The sequence below is a fragment of the Oryx dammah genome, unplaced genomic scaffold (assembly GCF_014754425.2).
Source record: "Oryx dammah isolate SB20612 unplaced genomic scaffold, SCBI_Odam_1.1 HiC_scaffold_12, whole genome shotgun sequence".
Lineage (NCBI taxonomy): Eukaryota > Metazoa > Chordata > Mammalia > Artiodactyla > Bovidae > Oryx > Oryx dammah.
The window spans coordinates 20,810,851-20,832,719 of NW_024070196.1; the positions used below are offsets into that span (position 1 = coordinate 20,810,851).

The window sequence follows — 21,869 nt, forward strand, 5'->3', positions numbered from 1 at the left end:
AAGCTCAGAACACTAGCAAGGTTTACTTGCAAAGATTTTACAGAAGGCCACAAATTGTGTTTCCTAAGAGGAACTAGGAAATATATATGTCATTTAGTAATGCATTGAAATTGCCTTGTCTAGGGTGAGTATTGCACAAAAACTCCAAGTCTGTTATCTATCATTGCATGGCCCTGCACTCTGCCTCAGAGACAGCCACTAAGTCATACTAACCTTTGTCCTTCCATAATTTGTTTCCAGCCAGTGTCTCCATACAGGTGTTTTAGGGACATTGATTCACCTCAGTTGTTAAACTTCTTCAAAGGACTCAATGCAACTTTGCATTTTTATCCATGTAGTTTTGTACAAACTAATCAGAATCTATGACTTTATGGTTAGTTAAAATATGACCTGAGAAAGCTTCATGAAATTCAAATGCATTGATATCATTTATTGTTAATCCTAACTTTTCTAGCACTTTTAGAGTAGCATATGTTGGTTCAAGTGAAAGCTGATCTTTCCTAAAACAAATATACAAAATCCCTCATATGTGCCTTCGGCTTATAACCCGTGACCAGAGTTTTTTTCCTGAACATTTCAGATGCACCATCAGTTAGGAAAGAAGAATTTGCAGCTGTCACTATGCCATAGGGCTTGATGAATGCAGGTTTTAGCTTGACTATCTACTTCAGAAAGGACAAAGGCCACTATCTTTGGTGACTATAACTTTTGCTGGTATTTTGAAGATATACAACATCAGAAAGGAGTCCTTCATCCTGGGCCTTCTTGGCTAGACTGTGCAAATACAGTGCATACTCACTCTGTTGCAGCTGAGAAACAACAGGGCAGATGCAAGTCAGTCTGTAGAGCGATGCATGGTCGTGCTCAGGTGATAGGATTAAAGATAGTCACTGACCTAAAATCTTGGCCTTTTTCAGATAGAGCATGAGTTTCCTCAAATGACAAATAGTTACATAGGCTATTAACTCTATATCACCTGCCACAACCACATTACTGGCTAGAAGTAATCAAGCCAACACTTGTAGTCCTGGTTTGGTTAGCAAAGATGCAGGCCATGGGGACAGATCACAGGAGACTTGTCAGAGAGGTCAGCTTCAAGGGATAGACTCTCTAGCTACATTGTTTTTACTTCCTGTATAACTATGCCAGAGCATGTAACTGACAATTTCCTTTGAGACCTTGGTTTGATGTAACAAATCTGAGTCAAAGCACATGGCATCAGGTTTTTATATGAAGTGCCTGACAACAAAAGTGGAGTGTGACATTATCTACCACCACCATATTCTTTATATAAGGTTTAGCCAAGGTCTTCTTTAATTTTTTCTGGGCAGCTGGGGCAGCTTTTAGCTGGTAGGAACAGCTCAGAGGTCTCAAGAAAATCTGTGTACCCGTTTTGCTGAACTTGGAAGATTTTTTTCAAGTTAATGTCAAGATGGAAGTCATGCTGCAGTGGTCCCCACCTTAGCCTGGGCTCCAGTTGTGAGCAGCATTTGGCCTCAAGTTTCTGGAGTGAGAGGGATCTACGGGGTAGATCTAGTCTAGAAAGAACCCCTCTTGCAGGCCATCAGACTCCAGAGGTGTAGCTGGGCCCAGCTGTCTGCCTGTCACCTGACTAGATGACTGACATCTGACCCCATGATAGGCCTTCTTTCTTTCAATAGAGGAAGAGTTCTTTCTGCCCCTTTAGCCAAAGTGAAGGGTACCATTAAGGGACCTGCACAGTAAATCAGCATGGGGTTGGTGGGGTGGGAGGTGGGCAGGTAGGCTTGTTAGTCAGGAAGTATGTTGAGGGCCTGGCTAGTGCCAGGCTGAGTCTGAGTTGGATGTTCCAGAGCCTGGGCAGAAGTCCTGCAGAGGCTAAGGCAGCCTCTGAGCCTTATCTCTTTTGCCAAAAAAAACTTCAAAAAACATTCCTTGCATGATAAGAGTCCTGGTAACAAATTCCCTCAGTTTTTATTTATCTGAGAAAATCTATTTTTCCTTCACTTTTGAAGGATAATTTTACAGGTTATAAACTTCTAGGCTAGTAGGTTTTTTCCTCTCAGCCTTTTTTCATACCCTAAACTGGTCTTTTAACTCACTAGGTATCATGAGTTAGGCAGAAATAAAATATTAGTGCAACATATAAATCTCCAAGTGTTCAAATTCCTCATGCTCAGCTTTTCTTCTTACAAAAATAAAAGGAATTGGAAAATTAACTTTTAAATCAATATTTCTAATTATATATATACCTTCTTTTGAGATAAGTCCCCAAGTCAAATACTCATGCCTGAAAGGTTCTTGCTCTCTATCAGAAAGGAGCAAAATGTCTTTTTGACCTTTCAAAAGCAGAAATGAATTTTATAGTTTCATATAGAGATTCAAAGTGTTACCTTTTTCCTCTGCATTCTTGCTTCTTTTTCGTCTTCTCCCTGACTTGTGATGACAAGGAATGTGCATCTCAGAAGTGGAAGTTTGTCTCCCCTGGTAGCTAGTTCTCAGCTTGTCCTCCACAACCTCTCCTTCCCCCAGTGTCTGAGTTAGCCAACCCCTTCCCCTGGTGCCTGGGGTGAGAGTGAGGGGAAGGGCAGGGTGAAGAGGACAGAAGATAATGAAGAAGGTTAGAAAAAGTTTTACCACAGCTACCATCAATGAGACTAGAGATCTAAAAACTTACATACCATATGTAGAAATCTCTCACCACTTTAAATATTCCACTCTATTCTCACACGGTTACTGAGGAGAAGTTGGTGGCAGTTTTTATCTTTGTTCCTCTTTGAGTAATGCGGTTTTCTCCACCCCAATCCCTTGCTTCTTTCAGAATTTTTTTTTTTTTCCTTTCCCTTTAATTTTCTGTAGTTTCAAAAATTATGCCTAGCTTAAGGTGTTTTGTTCGTTCTGTTGTTGTTGTTGCTGGTGGTGGTGGTGGTGTCATTTATCCTACTTGGTTTTCTCTGATATTCCTGAATCTGTGGTTTGGTGTCTGATATTAATTTGAGGAAATTTTCAGTCATTTTTTTTTTTCTGTCCCTTTCTAGCTTTGTCTTAGGTTTTGGTTAAATCATTTCACCAAAGGGTGAGCCTTCTCAAAAACCGAGGGTTGCTGGAGTAGTTAAAAATCATTCCATTTCCCCTGCCCCTTCCTGAAGCCCAAGGGGATTTTTCTCTAATATTTACTCTGAGAACTTGGATGAATTCCTCATAGGAAATCCTGTGATTTAGAGTGAGGGGCATCTGTGGCTGGGTTCCCCTTGAGTTTTTAATTCTTTTACCTCTCCGACTTGTCCACACGGAGTCTCCAGCAGTTCTTCAATCAAAGCCCAGATTTACTATTTGCCCCCTCCCATTTCTAGGGGTGATTTCTACATGGGATCTCTGCTCAGGTCAGGCATCACTCCCTGTCTATTTTCTCTTTGTCTCCAATCCTAGGGACAGTTGTTTGCCCTGTGTCTTCCCCTCTCTAGGGAACCAAATAAAATTATTGATTTTCCACTCTTTTCAACTTTTTGTCATTAGGATAGGGTGGTGACTTAAGATCCTTATATCAGAACTGGAAACCAAACCGTAAACAGGTCACTTTAACATATAATTAACATGATTTAAGGGGCACTCTTTCTGCCCCCTTCTGATGCCTATGTCAGAAGCTTTCTCTATCTCCTTTATACTTGAATAAAACTTTATTACACAAAAGCTCTGAGCGATCAAGCCTCATCTCTGGCCCCGGATTGAATTCTTCTCCTCCGGGGGCCAAGAATCCCGGCATCATGATTCAACAACAACCTTTCATCTTGGGGGCTTGTCCAGGATCCTTCAGGACAAGATGGGAGCTAACAATTCCAGCCTCACTCCTTTGAACTGTATCCTGAAAAACTGGGATAGATTTGATCCCTAGGGCTTAAAGAAGATACACCTGGTCTTCCTATGTGATACTGCATGGCCACAGTATCCATTGGAGGATGGCAAACGGTGGCCTGTTGGAGGGTCTCTTAAGTATAATACCGTTTTATAATTAGACCGGTTCTGTAAGGAACAAATGAAGTGGGTAGAAGTAGCATATGTGTTGCCCTTTTTCTATCTGCAAAATATGCCAGACTTATGTCCTAAGGGTAGCAACCCACTCCAGTACTCTTGCCTGGAAAATCCCATGGATGGAGGAGCCTGGTAGGCTGCAGTCCATGGGGTCGCTAGGAGTCAGCCACGACTGAGCGACTTCACTTTTCACTTTCATGCATTGGAGAAGGAAATGGCAACCCACTCCAGTGTTCTTGCCTGGAGAATCCCAGGGACAAGGGAGCCTGGTGGGCTGCCGTCTATGGGGTCACACAGAGTCAGACACGACTGAAGTGACTTAGTAGTAGTAGTAACATGATTTAATGCCTGTCCAATAAGATCTACATGCCTCCCTTGTTAAATAGTGTGGCCCTGCACCAATATTTCCTGAAGTCATTCAGGATCACTTGATCTTCCTGTTTTCTCACAAGGAAGTAGAAAACACTAGAAGAAATTGGTACAGGCATGCCTCAGAGATGTTGTGATTTTTGCTCTAGACCACTGCAATGAAGCAAATATCACAATAAAGGGAATCATTTGAAATTTTGGTTTCTCAGTGCATATGAAAGTTGTTTATTTTCAGTCTACTCAGTCATGAGAGACTACAGCCCCTTCCTGTCCTTCACCATCTCTTGAAGTTTGCTCAAACTCATGTCCTTTGAGTCAGTTAGGCCATCCAACCATCTCATCCTCTGTCATCCCCTACTTTCCCTGTCTTCAGTCTTTCCTGGCATCAGGGTCTTTACCAATGAGTCTGTTCTTTGCATCAGGTGGCCAAAGTATTGAAGCTTCAGCTTCAGCATCAGTCCTTCCAATAAATATTCATGGTTGATATCCTTTAGGATTGACTGGTTTGATCTCCTTGCAGTCCAAGAGACTCTCAAGAGTCTTTTCCAGGACCACAGTTCAAAAGAATCAATTGTTCAGCACTCAGATTTCCTTAAGGTCCAGCTTTCACATCCATACCTAACTATTGGAAAAACCATACTTTTGACTAGATGGAGCTTTGCTAGCAAAGTGATGTCTCTCTCTCTCTCTTTTTTTTAATAAACTTTCTAGGTTTGTCATAACTTTTCTTCCAAGGAACAGGTGTCTTTTAATTTGGGGGCTGCAATCAGCATCTACAGTGATTTTGGAGCCCCCAAAATAAAATCTTTCACTGTTCCCATTGTTTTCCCATCTATTTGTGATGAAGTGATAGGACCCGATGCCATGATCTTTGTTTTTTGAAAGTTGAGTTTTAAGCCAATTTTTTCACTCTCCTCTTTCACCTTAATCAAGAGACTCTTTGGTTCCTCTTTACTTTCTGTCATAAGGGTGGTGTCATCTGCATATCTGAGGTTATTGATTTTTCTCCCAGTGATCTTGATTCCAGATTGTGCTTCACCCATCCTAGCACTTCACCTGATGTATTCTTCACATAAGTTAAGTAAGCAGGATGACAATATACAACTTCACATACTCCTTTACCAGTTTTTGAACCATTGCATTACTCCATGTCTGGTTCTAACTGTTGCTTCTTGACCTACATACAGGTTTCTAAGGAGGCAGGTAAGGTGGTCTGGTATTCCCATCTCTTTAAGAATTTTCCACAGTTTGTGGTCCTACATAGCATTGCTCACCCAAGATGGACAGGTCATGGCGGAGAATTCTGACAAAAAGTGGTCCCCTAGAGAAGGGAATGGAAAACCACTTCAGTATTCTTGCCTTGAGAACCCCATGAACAGTATGAAAAGGCAAAGATAGGACACTGAAAGATCAACTCCCCAGGTCGCTAGGTGTCGAAGATGCTACTGAAGATCAGTAGAGAAATAACTCCAGAAAGAAGGACAAGATGAAGCCAAAGGAAAAGCAGTAGCCAGTTGTGGATGTGACTGGTGATGGAAGCAAGGTCTGATGCTGTAAAGAGCAATATTGCATCGGAACCTGGAATGTTACATCCATGAATCAAGGCAAATTGGAAGTAGTCAAAAAGGAGATGGCAAGATTGAACGTCAACATTTTAGGAATCAGAGAACTAAAATGGACTGGAATGGGTGAATTTAACTCAGATGACCATTATATCTACTACTGTGGGCAACAATCCCTAAGAAGAAATGGAGTAGCCATCATGGTCAACAAAAGATCTGAAATGCAGTACTTGGATGCAGTCTCAAAAATGACAGAATGATCTCTGTTCATTTCCAAGGCAAACCATTCAATATTACGGTAATCCAAGTCTATGCCCTGACCAGTAATGCTGAAGAAGCTGAAGTTGAATGGCCCTATGAAGACCTACAAGACCCTCTAGAACTAACAACTAAAAAAGATGTCCTCCTCACTATAGGGGACTGGAGTGCAAAAGTAGAAATTCAAGAAACCCCTGAAGTAACAGGCAAATTTGGCCTTAAAGTACAGAATGAAATAAGGCAAAGGCTAATAGAGTTTTGCCAAGAGAGCGCACTGGTCATAGCAAGCACCCTCCTCCAACTACACAAGAGAAAACTCTACACATGGACATCACCAGGTGGTCGTCATCGCAATCAGATTGATTATATTCTTTGCAGCCAAAGATGGAGAAGCTCTATACAGTCAGCAGAAACAAGACCGGGAGCTGATTGCGGCTCAGATCATGAACTCCTTATTGCCAAATTCAGATTTAAATTGAAGAAAGTATGGAAAACCACTAAACCATTCAGGTATGACTTAAATCAAATCCCTTATGATTATGCAGTGGAAGTGAGAAATGGATTTAAGGGGCTAGATCTGCTAGACAGAGTGCCTGATGAACTATGGATAGAGGTCTGTGGCATTGTACATGACACAGGGGTCAAGAGCATCCCCAAGAAGAAGAAAATGCAAAAAAGAAAAAGTGCTGTCTGAAAAGGCCTTAGAAATAGCTGAGAAAAGAAGAGAAGTGAAAGACAAAGGAGAAAAGGAAAGATATACCCAGTTAAATACAGTGTTCCAAAGAACAGCAAGAGGAGATATGAAACCCTTCCTCAGGGATCAGTGCAAAGAAATAGAGGAAAAGAGTAGAATGGGAAAAACTAGAGATCTCTTCAAGAAAATTAGAGATACCAAGGGAACATTTCATGCAATGATGGGCTCAATAAACGACAGAAATGGTATGGATGTAATAGAAGCAGAAGATATTAAGAAGAGGTGATAAGAATACACAGTAGAACTGTACAAAAAAGATCTTCATGACCCAGATATTCACGATGGTGTGATCACTCACCTAGAGCCTGACATCCTGGAATGTGAAGTCAAGTGGGCCTTAGGAAACATCACTTCAAACAAATCTGGTGGAGGTGATGGAATTCCAGTTGAGCTGTTTCAAATCCTGAAAGATGATGCTGTGAAAGTGTTGCACCCAACAGGACAGCAAATTTGGAAAACTCAGCAGTGGCCACAGGACTGGAAAAGGTCAGTTTTCATTCCAATCCCAAAGGAAGACAATGCCAAAGAATGCTCAAACTATCACACAGTTGCACTCGTCTCCCACACTAGTAAAGTAATGCTCAAAATTCTCCAAGCCAGGCTTCAGCAATATGTGAACTGTGAACTTCCAGATGTTCAAGCTGGTTTTAGAAAAGGCAGAGGAACCAGAGATCAAAATGCCAACATCTGCTGGATCATGGAAAAAGCAAGAGAGTTCCAGAAAAACATCTATTTCTGCTTTATTGACTATGCCAAAGCCTTTGACTGTGTGGATCACAATAAACTGTGGAAAATTCTGAAAGAGATGGGAATGCCAGACCACCTCACCTGCCTTTTGAGAAATCTGTATGCAGATCTGGAAGCAACAAACAGTTAGAACTGAACATGAAACAACAGACTAGTTCCAAATAGCAAAAGGAGTATGTCAAGGCTGAATATTGCCACTGTGCTTATTTAACTTCTATGCAGAGTACATCATGAGAAACGCTGTGCTGGATGAAAGGCAAGCTGGAATCAAGATTGCTGGGTCAAATATCAATAACCTCACCTATGCAGATGACACCACCCTTATGACAGAAAGTGAAGAACTAAAGAGCCTCTTGATGAAAGTGAAAGCAGAGAGTGAAAAAGTTGGCTTAATGCTCAACATTTATAAAACTAAAATCATGGCATCTGGTCCCATCACTTCATAGCAAATAGATGGGGAAACAGTGACAGACTTAATTTTGGGACCTCCAAAATCACTGCAGATGGTAACTGCAGCCATGAAATTAAAAGATACTTATTCCTTGGAAGGAAAGTTATTACCAACCTAGACAGCATATTAAAAAGCAGGGACATTACTTTGCCAGCACAGGTCTATCTGGTCAAGACTGTTTTTACCAGTAGTCATGTATGGATGTTAGAGTTGGAGTACAAAGAAAGCTGAGCGCTGATGATTGATGCTTTTGAAGTCTGGTGTTTGAGAAGACTCTTGCGAGTCCCTTGGACTGCAAGGAGATTCAACCAGTCCATTGTAAAGGAAATCAGTATTGAATGTTCTTTGGAAGGACTGGTGTTGAAGCTGAAACTCCAATAGTTTGGCCACCTAATGTGAAGAACTGACTCATTTGAAAAGACCCGGATGCTGAAAAAGTTTGAAGGTGGGAGGAAAAGGGGATGACAGAGGATGAGATCGTTGGATGGTATCATCAACTCAGTGAACAACTCCGGAAGTTGGTGATTGACAGGCAGTCCTGGTGTGCTGCTGTTCATGAGGTCGGAAAGAATCAGACACAACTGAACAACTACACTAAACTGAACAGTTTGTGGTGGTCCACTCAATCAAATGCTCTAGTATAGTCAGTGAAGCAGAAATAGATTTTTTTTTCTGTAATTCTCTTGCTTTTTCTGTGATCCAGTGGATGCTGGCAATTTGATCTCTGGTTCATCTGCCTTTTCTAAATCCAATTTCCTTTTTGCATTACCTAAGTGTACAGTAGGATGTTTAAAAAAACAATATACATACCTTAATTTAAAAATAGTTTATTGCTAAAAAATACTAACCATCATCTGATAACACAGGGTTGCCACAAACCTTCAATTTATAAAAAATGTAATATCTGCAAAGTGTAATAAAGTGATGGTCAATAAAAGATTTGGCTGTATTTAGGAATCTTCTTTCTGCACATCCAGTTGTAACATAACAACCGTTTACTCTTTTCTCCACATTTACTGTCTGCCTAGAAACTGAGTGCATAGGTATCTCATTTTTCCAGAAACTCTCTGCTAAATACCTTAGTGTAGTGTTGTTGGGGAGACTGTAGCAATGTGGTAGGGAGGGGAGGATTCTGCTAGTGTCACAGAGGAGGGAAGTTAAATTATTCTTGTATTATAAACGCTTTTATTTGACCCCCAGGTCTCGGCCCCTAAAATACAGATCAAATTAATAACAATACTTTTCATCCCTTCTTTCTTTATCTTTTCTAATGCTTAGGAATAGACTTTTAAATATTAAAAGGTTGAACTGCTTCTCCACTGGGAACAAGATAAAGGAGAGAAGAGAAAAATTCAGAGCTTGATTGTGAAGTCAAAGCTAATGATTCTGTGATTTTGCAATGGTTGAAACCCACATTATCCATGCAACAAAGCCTAAGAATTCTGTTACCATGCCTCCTCTATCCTCGTCCCAAAATGTGATAAAGACTGGTTAGTATTAGGTACCAGTTACTGAAGAAACCATTTTTTTTGTTAAAGAATAGATTCATATTTTAGTTTGTCTACTTATAAAAATGTTACATTGATAGTTAGTAGATGTAATGTCACTATATATTATGAGAACAGTCATTCAGTTTCAGTGTTTTAGAGTATTGTTTTGCCTTGTGAAAGTTTAAATTTTAATACAATTTTGTTTACATATTTTTGTCTCTTTTTCTCCTATATTAAACACTAGTGTTCTGCCTTATTGATGTGTAATAAGTAGTGCTAGCCCACTGCTCTCAACAATCATCAGTGTCCTGTGTCCAGAATTTTACTGGACTTCGGGGATCATTTTATGCATTTACCACCCTCTGCTGCTATTCAGCAAAATGTCGTGACAACATTCTTATGGCATTTAGAGACCTAAAGCATCCTGTGTGGTATTTTTCACTCTGATTGATTTGGGATCTATAATGCTCTCAAATGAATAAAAAGCAAGAAAGTAATTTTGCTCTATCAAATACCTCTCAATGAAAATGATCATTGTGTTTTCTTATAGGAAAAGAGAGGAGGTCTAGGGGATTTTTCAGTGATGTTTATTTACTTAATCCCTTACCAAATAAGATTGTAAAAATCAAAGAACTGATTTTTGGCACACCCATTACATAGATTATATTTAAATACATCAATAAACCACTGGAAAAAAATGTGAACTTAAATGTAAAAATGTATATACATATGTATTGTGTTTGTCCACAAGAATATGATAATTATTTTAAAAAATAGAAATCATACTACTTATTTAGATTTGTACATTATAAATTTTACTCAAGTAAATATATGAACATTTTAATTTTTTCATTAAAATCCTTACTATATTACAGCTTTTAGTGTAGAGTTGTGTCAATTTTATTAAACTAGTCTCCTGTATTGAATGATTATGCTATTTCTAAATTCTCATAATCATAACAAAGTTTCAGTGAATATTCTTTCATATAAATGTATTACTGACCTTAGACTAAAGTTATAGAGAAGAATTTTCTATGAATAAGCCATTTTATAATTTTTGACATAATCACTAATCATGGTGTTAATATTAGCACAGTTATTATATTTTTATCAATTTTAATTTTGTACAACTCATTGTATTTCCAGTTTCAACCAGAAAACTCATTGTTTTTATATAACTTTAAAATTCTTATAGTCTGTCAGATATGGGGTAGATTAGTCTCCCTTATATTTCATTCATTCTCTAATTTTATGTTAATTTTTAATTCAAATTGAAACTTCACATATTGATTCTGTCAACTGTAATATTTTTGATGGTCTATTTTCAATTATATTCTGTTTTAAAAGCCCCTTTCTATCCCAAGACCAGATATATTAATGTTGTAATTTATATTTTCTGTGTTTATTTTGGCATGTGTTTCTTTAATTTTTAGTTTCTGCTCCTATAAAATGTTTGAAATTATAGTGTATACTGTATACACCATGTGCACTGGTATGTGATGTAGTGCAGAGCTCAAAATATGAAAAATCTTAATACTTTTCAAAAGTTAATTTTACTATTTAATTTTTTCTGATAGTTTAGAGGCCTGCTTGGTTAATTTCTTTTTATAAATATATGTTTACTGTGAATTCTTATACCAAGTTAACATTTTAAATTACTGTATAAAATTCCATTGAATTTTGAATAGAATATTATTAAATATTTACATTTTTAAGTTTATAGTATTTTTTGGATATCTCATATCTCATTCAAATGTATGTAAGATTTTCCATCATTTTTTGTTTTTCAAAGTTACCTATATTTTAAAATAGAATGGAGTCTTAACTCCATTAATTTCAATATGCTGTCTTATTTTCCACTTATTTTATTTTATTTTTTAAATATAGGAATACACAGTTTATTTTTTATTCAGAAAATTTTAATGTTTTGCTATTTTTAATTTTTATTTTCAATTGTTCCCACTTTTTCCTTTTTTACTATATTTCCTTTCTCATATGTTTCTTAGAAGTTATCATGTTTTAATTAACTGAGTTCAAATGCATATTTTTGGTTAAACTTCTCTTTTAATAAAATTGACATTTAAGGCTATTTTCTTAAATTATAGCTTTAGTAGCCTTTGTCATAAGTTTTGATAAAATGTTTTCATAGTTTGTAATTTTGTAAATAGTATGTGATTATAGCTTTGCAAACCAGTTTTTAACAAAATGTTTATCTGGGAATATGTTTTCAGAATTTTTTTTTAATTGATTTTTTTAACTTTCTTTTTTTTTTATTTTTATTTTTACTTTATTTTACTTTACAATACTGTATTGGTTTTGCCATACATTGACATGCCACTTATTTTAATACAAAATATTATTTTTCATTTTGAAGTGTATCTCCATTGTTTATATGAAGCCATTTTTTGTTGTTGTTGTTTTGCATTCTTATTTTCCTGTAATAGACTCAATCCCATTTTAAAAAATACATTGTGGAATTTACAGATGTGAAGAACAGACTTTTGGACTCTGAGAGAGAAGGCAAGGGTGGGATGATTTGAGAGAATAGCATTGAAACATGTATATTGCCATGTCTGAAATAGATCATCAGTCCAGGTTTGATGCGTGAGACAAGGTGCTCAGAGCTGGTTACACTGAGATGATCCTGAGGGATGGGGTGGGGAGGGAGGTGGGAGTGGGTTTCAGGATGGGGAACACATGTATACCCATGGCTGATTCATGTCAATGTGCGGCAAAAACCACTACAATATTAAGTAATTAGTCTCCAATTAAAATAAACTAATTAATATAAAAAAATACATTGTGGGATTTAATTTATTATTGGGGTAGCCAAAAAGTTCATTCTGCTTTTTCCATACCATTTTATGGAAAAAGCTAAATGAAGTTTTCAGCCAACCCAATATTTTATTGAGTCTTGCCTCATAAAGCAGTGGCAGAGTAGAAGATACAAACTACTGGGTAGGAGATACAAACTATTGGGTAGGAGATACAAACTATTGGGTAGGAGATACAAACAACTATTGGGTAGGAAGATAGGCTCAAGGATGTATTGTACAATACAGATAATATAGTCAATATTTTCTGATAACTGTAAGTAGAAAGTAACTTTAAAAAATTGTATAAAAATTTTAAAAGTAATTTTAAAAAAGAATTCTGCCTCAATATTGACAAATTTGCTTACGTTATGAAAGGGTAGCTGCACCTAACCCAGATTTTGACTATCTAAGTCCTGGCTCAAGTGCTTGAAGAATCTTCTCCGCCTTAAGCCCAGAAGAACAACACTTGATGTAATACTTTCATGAAGGAGTGTATTACATTATGACCAGAGTGAATGTGAACTTAATTCACTGGGTTCATTCTGGTCTATAGTGTAATATATTCTTTTGGTCCCTGGGTCAAGAAGATGTCCTGAAGAAGGAAATAGAAATCCACTTCAGTACTCTTGCCTGGAAAATCCCATGGACAGAGGAGCCTGGTGGGCTAGAGTCCATGGGGTCACAAAGAGTTGGACACAACTTAGTGACTAAATGACAACACAGGTGTGTGTTGTTATTTATTCAAGGTTTGGTAGCAATTGTGAACATAATATGGGAAGCTTTTCATCTATTCTAAATTGTGCTTATGTAACAGCAGTCAAATATTTCTTCCTAATATTAAATTAGCTGTAATCCTCTCTTTTAATTATAGTAATATGTCTGAAAACTTTCTCTAATTTTATTCCTACTTATTGTTTTATTTTTGAGTTTTCCTTGAGACAATATGAATTGTTGATATATATATATTTTATATAAAACAATATAATCCTTTCATCTTTTATTAGTATAAAATTACATATAAAAATTTATTTATAATTAGAAATACACAGTACCTTCAGGCACCACACATCCACACGTAGTAATACTACTTCAACTCACATAAAAGGTGATGAAGAAGGCAGCCAAGTTTGAGTGGAACCTTAAGCAGGAAACTGTTGTTTTCTTTATTATGCTACCTCAAGATCAGTTATAGTTTGCTGATCACTTCAAATAAATAAATCTTGATTTTTTAAATGAATTCTATAGTTTATATGTTAGTGTATAAATGCTACTCTCATTTTTATTACTTTCTTTTGTCTCACCATCATGTTCATTAGCTTTCTACCTTACTAATTTTAATACTCAAGTTTTTCATTTTTATATAGCAATACAAAATTTGATGTTAATATTCTTCTGCTTACAGAGTATGTCATATGCTATATATTTTGAAACATGGTGTTCATATTAATAATTTCAAAATAATCCTTTTCTTCTTTGACCTGAGTATTTCAAGAAAGTGTTTTTGTGTTTTGTTTATTTAAATATCCAAACAAAATTCTTCCTAAATTGGTTTATAGATTACTGTGATCTCAAATAAAAATAAGAACATTTCACTTTAGTAGAAATAAGATGAGTTTACAATGCTTAGTCGTCCAAGGACACCTTCTTCTAAGATATTGTGAAGTCAAATCCTGTAAAAAGCAGATACAAATATAGATTTTGAAGTACAAGAGAATTATTAGAGAGAAATACCATTAAAGATTAAAGAGGAACAAGCAATTGAAGCTGCCTGCAGTCTGTATTGCAGGTTTGACATTTGTGAAGAAGAGTGAGGTAATTAACATTAGGAAAGAAGAAACTCAGATTGGAACCTAGGTTTATGGACATTTTAGCCAAAATAAGGGTGTCCTCAAAGTCACTGACTGGAAGAATTCCACATCTTGTGGGAATGGGCCTGTATTGTTTCCATGTTCCCATTGTCACTATTCACTGATGGGATTATCTACAATAGAGTAGATGAGGCATTCCATAAACTCCTGGATAGCAAATTCTGACTGAGACTTTATTGAAAAAATAGGTGGTTGCTTATCCAGAAGAGGTATTCATTCCTCTGAAGACAAATCTCAGGCCCTTCCAGGATAAAATAAGTCAAAGTAGTCAACTTGCCATTTAGTCATATAGCTCACTCATGCCCTTTCTTTCTATGGAGGCTCAATCCAGATGCACCTTTTCTATGTTATAATGACCAGATCCTAGGCATGGTCAAACTTAATGATTTGCTATGTCTTATAGAACTGGGCTCAAAATAGACAATTCTGTACACATTGTTGCTTAGAGAACACAGTTCTCTAGTGGATGATCTGGAATTACATATTAGTTTCCCTTTAGCATTCCCACTTTTTTCAGCCTTTTTATTATTTCAGTTGCTTGGGACAACTTTTTCTCCAGACATCTATGAGCCACTCTAATAATTTTTTCCATCCACTGATGTACTTGCCAGACATTCCAAAACAAGTGACCTGAAATCAATGAATTCTTGCTTAATCCACTCTTACATTTGCCCCCTCTTGATACCTCAGTCTCAAAATCCAATCTCATTCATGCTTGCCAAGGTCCTATGGGAACATACTAGCACATTCTTGTAGCTCTTTAGGTGAGTAATGTCTTTCCTCCATTGTCAGGACCAGCATGTTCAGTGTAGTGTTATGGTCAAACTTAACCCTGGCTATTGTCCTGGCAATCAGGAAAGGAGGTAAGGAATCTTTGGAAATACCTATCAACAGGGAGATGCTTCTGCCATATACTAACACTATATGTGTCCTCACTTTACTAAGGAAGAATGCATTACCTGCAAGAGTTCTAAGGACTCAGAACAGAACATCCTCAGAACATTCCTACAGATCTACCCACTTCATGTTTCAGGATACCAGAAATTCCCAACTGCAGCCTTGATATTAGCATGAAATGCCTGATTTTTGGCTATTAGCATGAAATGCCTGATTTTTGGCTGAAATTTAAATTTGCTTATGTAAATGTCTCTGAAACGCTGTCGTTCAATCAGCTCCTCAGTTTTTCTGTCTGCTGTGTCTGTTTTCATTGCAGGATATAAGAGGCCTCTTATTTAGCTTATAACTGTTAATGTTTCCCGTGCATGACTTCTAAGTTACTTCAGTCGTGCCCAACTCTTTGTGATGTTTCTGAGCAAGCATCAATTTCAGTTCATTTGAGTCACTCAGTCATGTCCTACTCTTTGTGACCCCATGAACTGCAGCATGCCAGGCCTCCATGTCCATCAAAAACTCCTGGAGTCCACCCAAACCCATGTCCATAGAGTGGGTGATGCCATCCAATCATCTCATCCTCTGTCGTCCCCTTTTCCTCTTGCCCTCAATCTTTCCCAGCATCAGGGTCTTTGCAAATAAGTCAGCTGTTCACATCAGGTTGCCAAAGTATTGGAGTTTCGCTTCAACATCAGACCTTTCAAAGAAAACCCAGGACTGATCTCCTTTAGGATGGACTGATTGGATCTCCTTGCAGTCCAAGGGACACTCAAGAGTCTTCTCCAAAACCACAGTTCAAAAACATCATCTTTGGCACTCAGCTTTCTTTATACTCCAGCTCTCACATCCATACATGACCACTGGAAAAACCATAGCCATTACTAGATGGACCTTTATTGGCAAAGTAATGTCTCTGCTTTTTATATGTTCTCTAGGTTGTTCATAACTTTCCTTCCAAGAAGTAAGCGTTTTTTCATTTCATGGCTACAATCACATCTGCAGTGATTTTGGAGCCCCCCAAAATAAAGTCTGACACTGTTTCCACTATTTCCCCATCTATTTGCCATGAAGTGATGGGACCGGATGCCATGATATTAGTTTTCTGAATATTGGGCTTTAAGCCAACATTTTCACTCTCTTCTTTCACTTTCATCAAGAGGCTCTTTAGTTCCTCTTCACTTTCTGCCGTAAGGGTGGTGTCATCTGCAAATCTGAGGTTATTGATATTTCTCCTGGCAATCTTGGTTCCAACTTGTGTTTCCACCAGCCCAGCGTTTCTCGTAATGTACTCTGCATATAAGTTAAATAAGCAGGGTGACAATATACAGCCTTTATGTACTCCTTTTTCTATTTGGAACCAGTCTGTTGTTCCATGTCCAGTTCTAACTGTTGCTTCCTGACCTGCATACAGGTTTCCCGAGAGGCAGGTCAGGTGGTCTGGTATGCCCATTTCTTGAAGAATTTTCCACAGTTTATTGTGATCCACACAGTCAAAGGCTTTGGTATAGTCAATAAGGCAGAAATAGGTGTTTTTCTGGAACTCTCTTGCTTTATTGATGATCCAGAGCATGTTGGCAATTTGATCTCTGGTTCCTCTGCCTTTTCTAAAACCAGCTTGAACATCAGGAAGTTCACAGTTCACGTATTGCTGAAGCCTAGCTTGGAGAATTTTGAGCATTACTTTACTAGTGTGTGAGATGAGTGCAGTTGTGTGATAGTTTGAGCATTCTTTTGCATTGCCTTTCTTTGGGATTGGAATGAATACTGACCTTTTCCAATCTTGTGGCCACTACTGAGTTTTCCAAATTTGCTGGTATGTTGAGTGAAGCACTTTCACAGCATCATCTTTCAGAATTTGAAATAACTCAACTGGAATTCCCTCACCTCCACTTGCTTTGTTTGTAGTGATGCTTCCTAAGGCCCACTTGACTTCACATTTCAGAATGTCTGGCTCTAAGTGAGTGATCACGCCATCTTGATTATCTTGTCATGAAGATCTTTTTTGTACAGTTCTTCTGTGTATTCTTGCCACCTCTTCTTAATATCGTCTGCTTTTGTTAGGTCCTTACCATTTCTGTCCTTTATGGAGCCCATTTCTGCATGAAATGTTCCCTTGGTATCTCTAATTTTCTTGAAGAGATCTCTAGTCTTCCCATTCTGTGGTTTTGCTCTATTTCTTTCATTGATTGCTGAGGAAGGCTTTCTTATCTCTCTTTGCTCTTCTTTGGAACTCTGCATTCCAATGGGTATACCTTTCCTTTTCTCCTTTGTTTTTCACTTCCCTTCTTTTCTTAGCTATTTGTAAGGCCTCCTCAGACAGCCATTTTGCTTTTTTTCATTTCTTTTTCTTATGGATGGTCTTGATTCCTGTCTCCTGTACAATGTCACGAATCTCTGTTCATAGTTCGTCAGGCACTCTGTCTATCAGATATAGTCCCTTAAATCTATTTCTCACTTCCACTGTATAATAATAAGGGATTTGATTTAGGTCATACCTGAATGGTCTAGTGGTTTTCTCCACTTTCTTGAATGTAAGTCTGAATTTGGCAATAATGAGTTCATGATCTGAGCCACAGTCAGCTCCTGGTCTTGTTTTTGCTGACTGTATAGAACATCTCCATCTTTGGCTGCAAAGAATATAGTCAGTCTGATTTCAGTGTCAACCATCTGATGATATCCACATGTAGAGTCTTCTTGTGTTGTTGGAAGAGGGTGTTTTCTATCACCAGTGTGTTCTCTTGGCAGAACTCTATTAACCTTTACCCTGCTTCATTCTGTACTCCAAGGCCAAATTTGCCTGTTACTCCAGGTGTTTCTTGACTTCCTACTTTTGCATTCCAGTCCCCTATAATGAAAAGGACATCTTTGGGGGTTGTTAATTCTAGAAGATCTTGTAGGTCTTCATAGAACCATTCAACATCAGCTTCTTCAGCATTACTGGTCTGGATATAGACTTGGATTACTGTGATATTGTTTGATTTGCCTTGGAGACGAACAGAGATCATTCTGTCATTTTTGAGATTGCATCCAAGTAGTGCATTTCAGACTCTTTTGTTGACTATGATGGTACTCCATTTCTTCTAAGGGATTCCTGCCCACAGTCATAAATATAATGGTCATCTGAGTTAAATTCACCCATTCCAGTCCATCTTAGTTCTCTGATTGAATATCAATGTTGTCCACTGGAAAAGGGAATGGCAAACCACTTCAGTATTCTTCCCTTGAGAATCTCATGAACAGTATGAAAAGGCAAAAAGATAGGACACTGAAAGATGGACTCCCCAGGTCGGTAGGTGCCCAATATGCTCTTGAAGAACAGTGGAGAAATAATTCCAGAAAGAATGAAGGGATTGATTGAAAGCAGAAACAACACCCAGTTGTGAATGGGACTGGTGATACAAGCAAGGTTTGATGCTGTAAAGAGAAAGCATCAATTTAGTATGACTAACAAGTTAGTTCCACTGTCCTTTTAGCTGCAGATACCCTTGTATGTTTCAAAATGCTTGAAATATTGCACCTGAAGGAACATTTCCCTACATTAACATGTTTTCTCAGATCACCCTAGGAATGTTAGTTCATCAGTTTATTTATTTTTTGGCCACAAGGCAATGTAGGATGCAACTCTCACCCTCTGCATTGGAAGCTTGGAGTCTTAACTACTGGTCCACCAGGGAAGTCCCCTCCACCCCTACTTTTTGCTAGGGACTAATTGACCACATACTACTCAGAATGCCATCTTCTTGCCTGCCTGATGGTGAGTGAGTCAATCTTAAATTCCTACCCTTTTGCCTGTTTTCTTAGACAAATCTTGGATCTGAGAAACAGAAATAAAGATGAGATTACATGTGTAACAGATATATAGGTGGAAATAACAATTAAGGATAAATATCAGGAAACCAAACTAGGCAAGAAGAGTCTTCTGACAATAAAGTATGTTTTCCATCAGCGAATAAGAGAGAGAAGGAAGGGGATAGGCTGCAATAGAGTTCCAAAGCAGATTAAACCAAGATGCAGGGGCAAACACAGGAAGAGAACTGCATTAAGACCACTTTTCTGCCCGGTCATCAATGGGTAGAAGTCTTTGGAAAGGATGTCCATAATATGAAAGTGGTAGTGGATCTGGAAAAGCAGCAACTGGGGTTACAGTTAGTTACACTAACTGTAGTTAGTGTACAATTAGTTACACTCTCTGTGACAGATCTGAGAAGCACATTCTCATGGCCTCCACAGATGGTGTCTCGTGTTCAGTGGAAAATTATTTAAAGTATCCTTCACTTTCCCAGAGCCTTTAACTCTCTCCAGTCATAGATATTTTGAAGAAGCCCTTCTAGGCTTTTCTCTACATATTCCTGCCTTTTTTTTTTTAATTTTGCAAAGAAATTTGAGGTTCCTCTTTGTTGTCTTTTTAAACCTGATTTAATAAGGAAAAATTCCTAGGGGCTTGGGGTAGGAAGTGGCTGCCTTTGATTTTCACATTTACACAGGTATATTGAGGTCTTTCTTTTATTTTCTTTGATCATTTAATTCTGGTTTTGGAGAGGAAATTAGAGAACCTGTTAATCTATGTATCTTATTCAAAAGTTCCCTGATCCCTGTTGAATTCACCAACTTAATCTACGTGTCTAACTGCACAATGGGTCTTGTCCCTACTCAAATCCTTCTAAACGCAAATGAATGAGATCTCTGAACTGAGATGGTAATTTGTTTTAGGTAGGGTATCTCCCTGGCCATAAGTAAAGTTGAATACATAGATAAGCAAATACAGTCAAAATGAACATTTTTTCACAAAAAGTTAGCATAAAAGCATGGATTTTATTAAACCCAGTAGAATTATCATTTCACAATTAAGCTTTTCTGAAAGATTACTTGTGCATATATGAAGTTATGACCAACCTAGATAGCATATTAAAGAGCAGAGACATTACTTTGCCAACAAAGGTCCGTCTAGTCAAGGCTATGGTTTTTCCAGTGGTCATGTATGGATGTGAGAGTTGGACTGTGAAGAAAGCTGAGTGCCAAAGAATTGATGCTTTTGAACTGTGGTGTTGCAGATGACTCTTTTTTATTTTTTGGTTTTATTTATTTATTTTTAATATTTATTTTTTATTTTACTTTACAATTCTGTATTGGTTTTGCCATACATTGACATGAATCCAGCACGGGTGTACATGCATTCTCAAACATGAATCCCCCTCCCACCCTCCTCCCCACAACATCTCTCTGGTCATCGCCGCGAAATGTATTTAACTTTAATTGGAGGCTAATTACTTTACAATATGGTAGTGGTTTTGCCATACATTGACATGAATCTGCCACAGGTATACATGTGTTCCCCACCCTGAACTCCCCCTCCCTCCTCCCTTCCCATCCCATCCCTCTGGGTCATCCCACTGCACCAGCCCCGAGCATCCTGCATCATGCATTGAACCTGGACTGGCTATTCGTTTCACATATGATACTATACATGTTTCAATGCCATTCGCCCAAATCATCCCACCCTTGCCCTCTCCCACAGGGTCCAAAAGACTGTTCTATACATCTGTGTCTCTTTTGTTGTCTCGCATACAGGGTTATCGTTACTATCTTTCTAAATTCCATATATATGAGTTATTATACTGTATTTGTGTTTTTCTTTTTGGCTTACACACTCTGTATAAAAGGCTCCAGTTTCATCCACCTCATTAGAACTGATTCAAATGTATTCTTTTTAATGGCTGAGTAATACTCCATTGTGTATGTGTACCACTGCTTTCTTATCCATTCATCTGCTAATGGACATCTAGATTGCTTCCATGTCCTGGCTATTATAAACAGTGCTGCGATGAACATTGGGGTACACGTGTCTCTTTTAATTCTGGTTTCCTCAGTTGGTATGCCCAGCAGTGGGATTGCTGGGTCATATGGCAATTCTATTTCCAGTTTTTTAAGGAATCTCCACACTGTTCTCCATAGTGGCTGTACTAGTTTGCATTCCCACCAACAGTGTAAAAGGGTTCCCTTTTCTCCACACCCTCTCCAGCATTTATTGCTTATAGACTTTTGGATCGCAGCCATTCTGACTGGTGTGAAATGGTACCTCATTGTGGTTTTGATTTGCATTTTTCTGATAATGAGTGATGTTGAGCATCTTTTCATGTGTTTGTTAGCCATCTGTATGTCTTCTTTGGAGAAATGTCTGTTTAGTTCTTTGGCCCAGTTTTTGATTGACTTGTTTATTTTTTCTGGAATTGAGCTGCAGGAGTTGCTTGTATATTTTTGAGATTAATTCTTTGTCAGTTGCTTCATTTGCTATTATTTTCTCCCATTCCGAAGGCTGTCTTTTCACCTTGCTTAAAGTTTCCTTTGTTGTGCAAAAGCTTTTGAGTTTAATTAGGTCCCATTTGTTTATTTTTTCTTTTATTTCCAATATTTGGGGAGGTGGGTCATAGAGAATCCTGCTGTGATTTATGTCGGAGAGTGTTTTGCCTATGTTCTCCTCTAGAAGTTTTATAGTTTCTGGTCTTATATTTAGATCTTTAATCCATTTTGAGTTTATTTTTGTGTATGGTGTTAGAAAGTGTTCTAGTTTCATTCTTTTACAAGTGGTTGACCAGTTTTCCCAGCACCACTTGTTAAAGAGACTGTCTTTACTCCATCGTATATTCTTGCCTCCTTT

The 21,869-nt window shown here is 37.8% G+C and overlaps 1 pseudogene; it reads right to left on the minus strand.

The window, feature by feature from the left end:
- Positions 1-203: 203 nt before the first annotated feature.
- On the minus strand, positions 204-5,669 carry LOC120871635 (annotated as a pseudogene).
- Between the last annotated feature and the right edge of the window lie 16,200 nt (positions 5,670-21,869).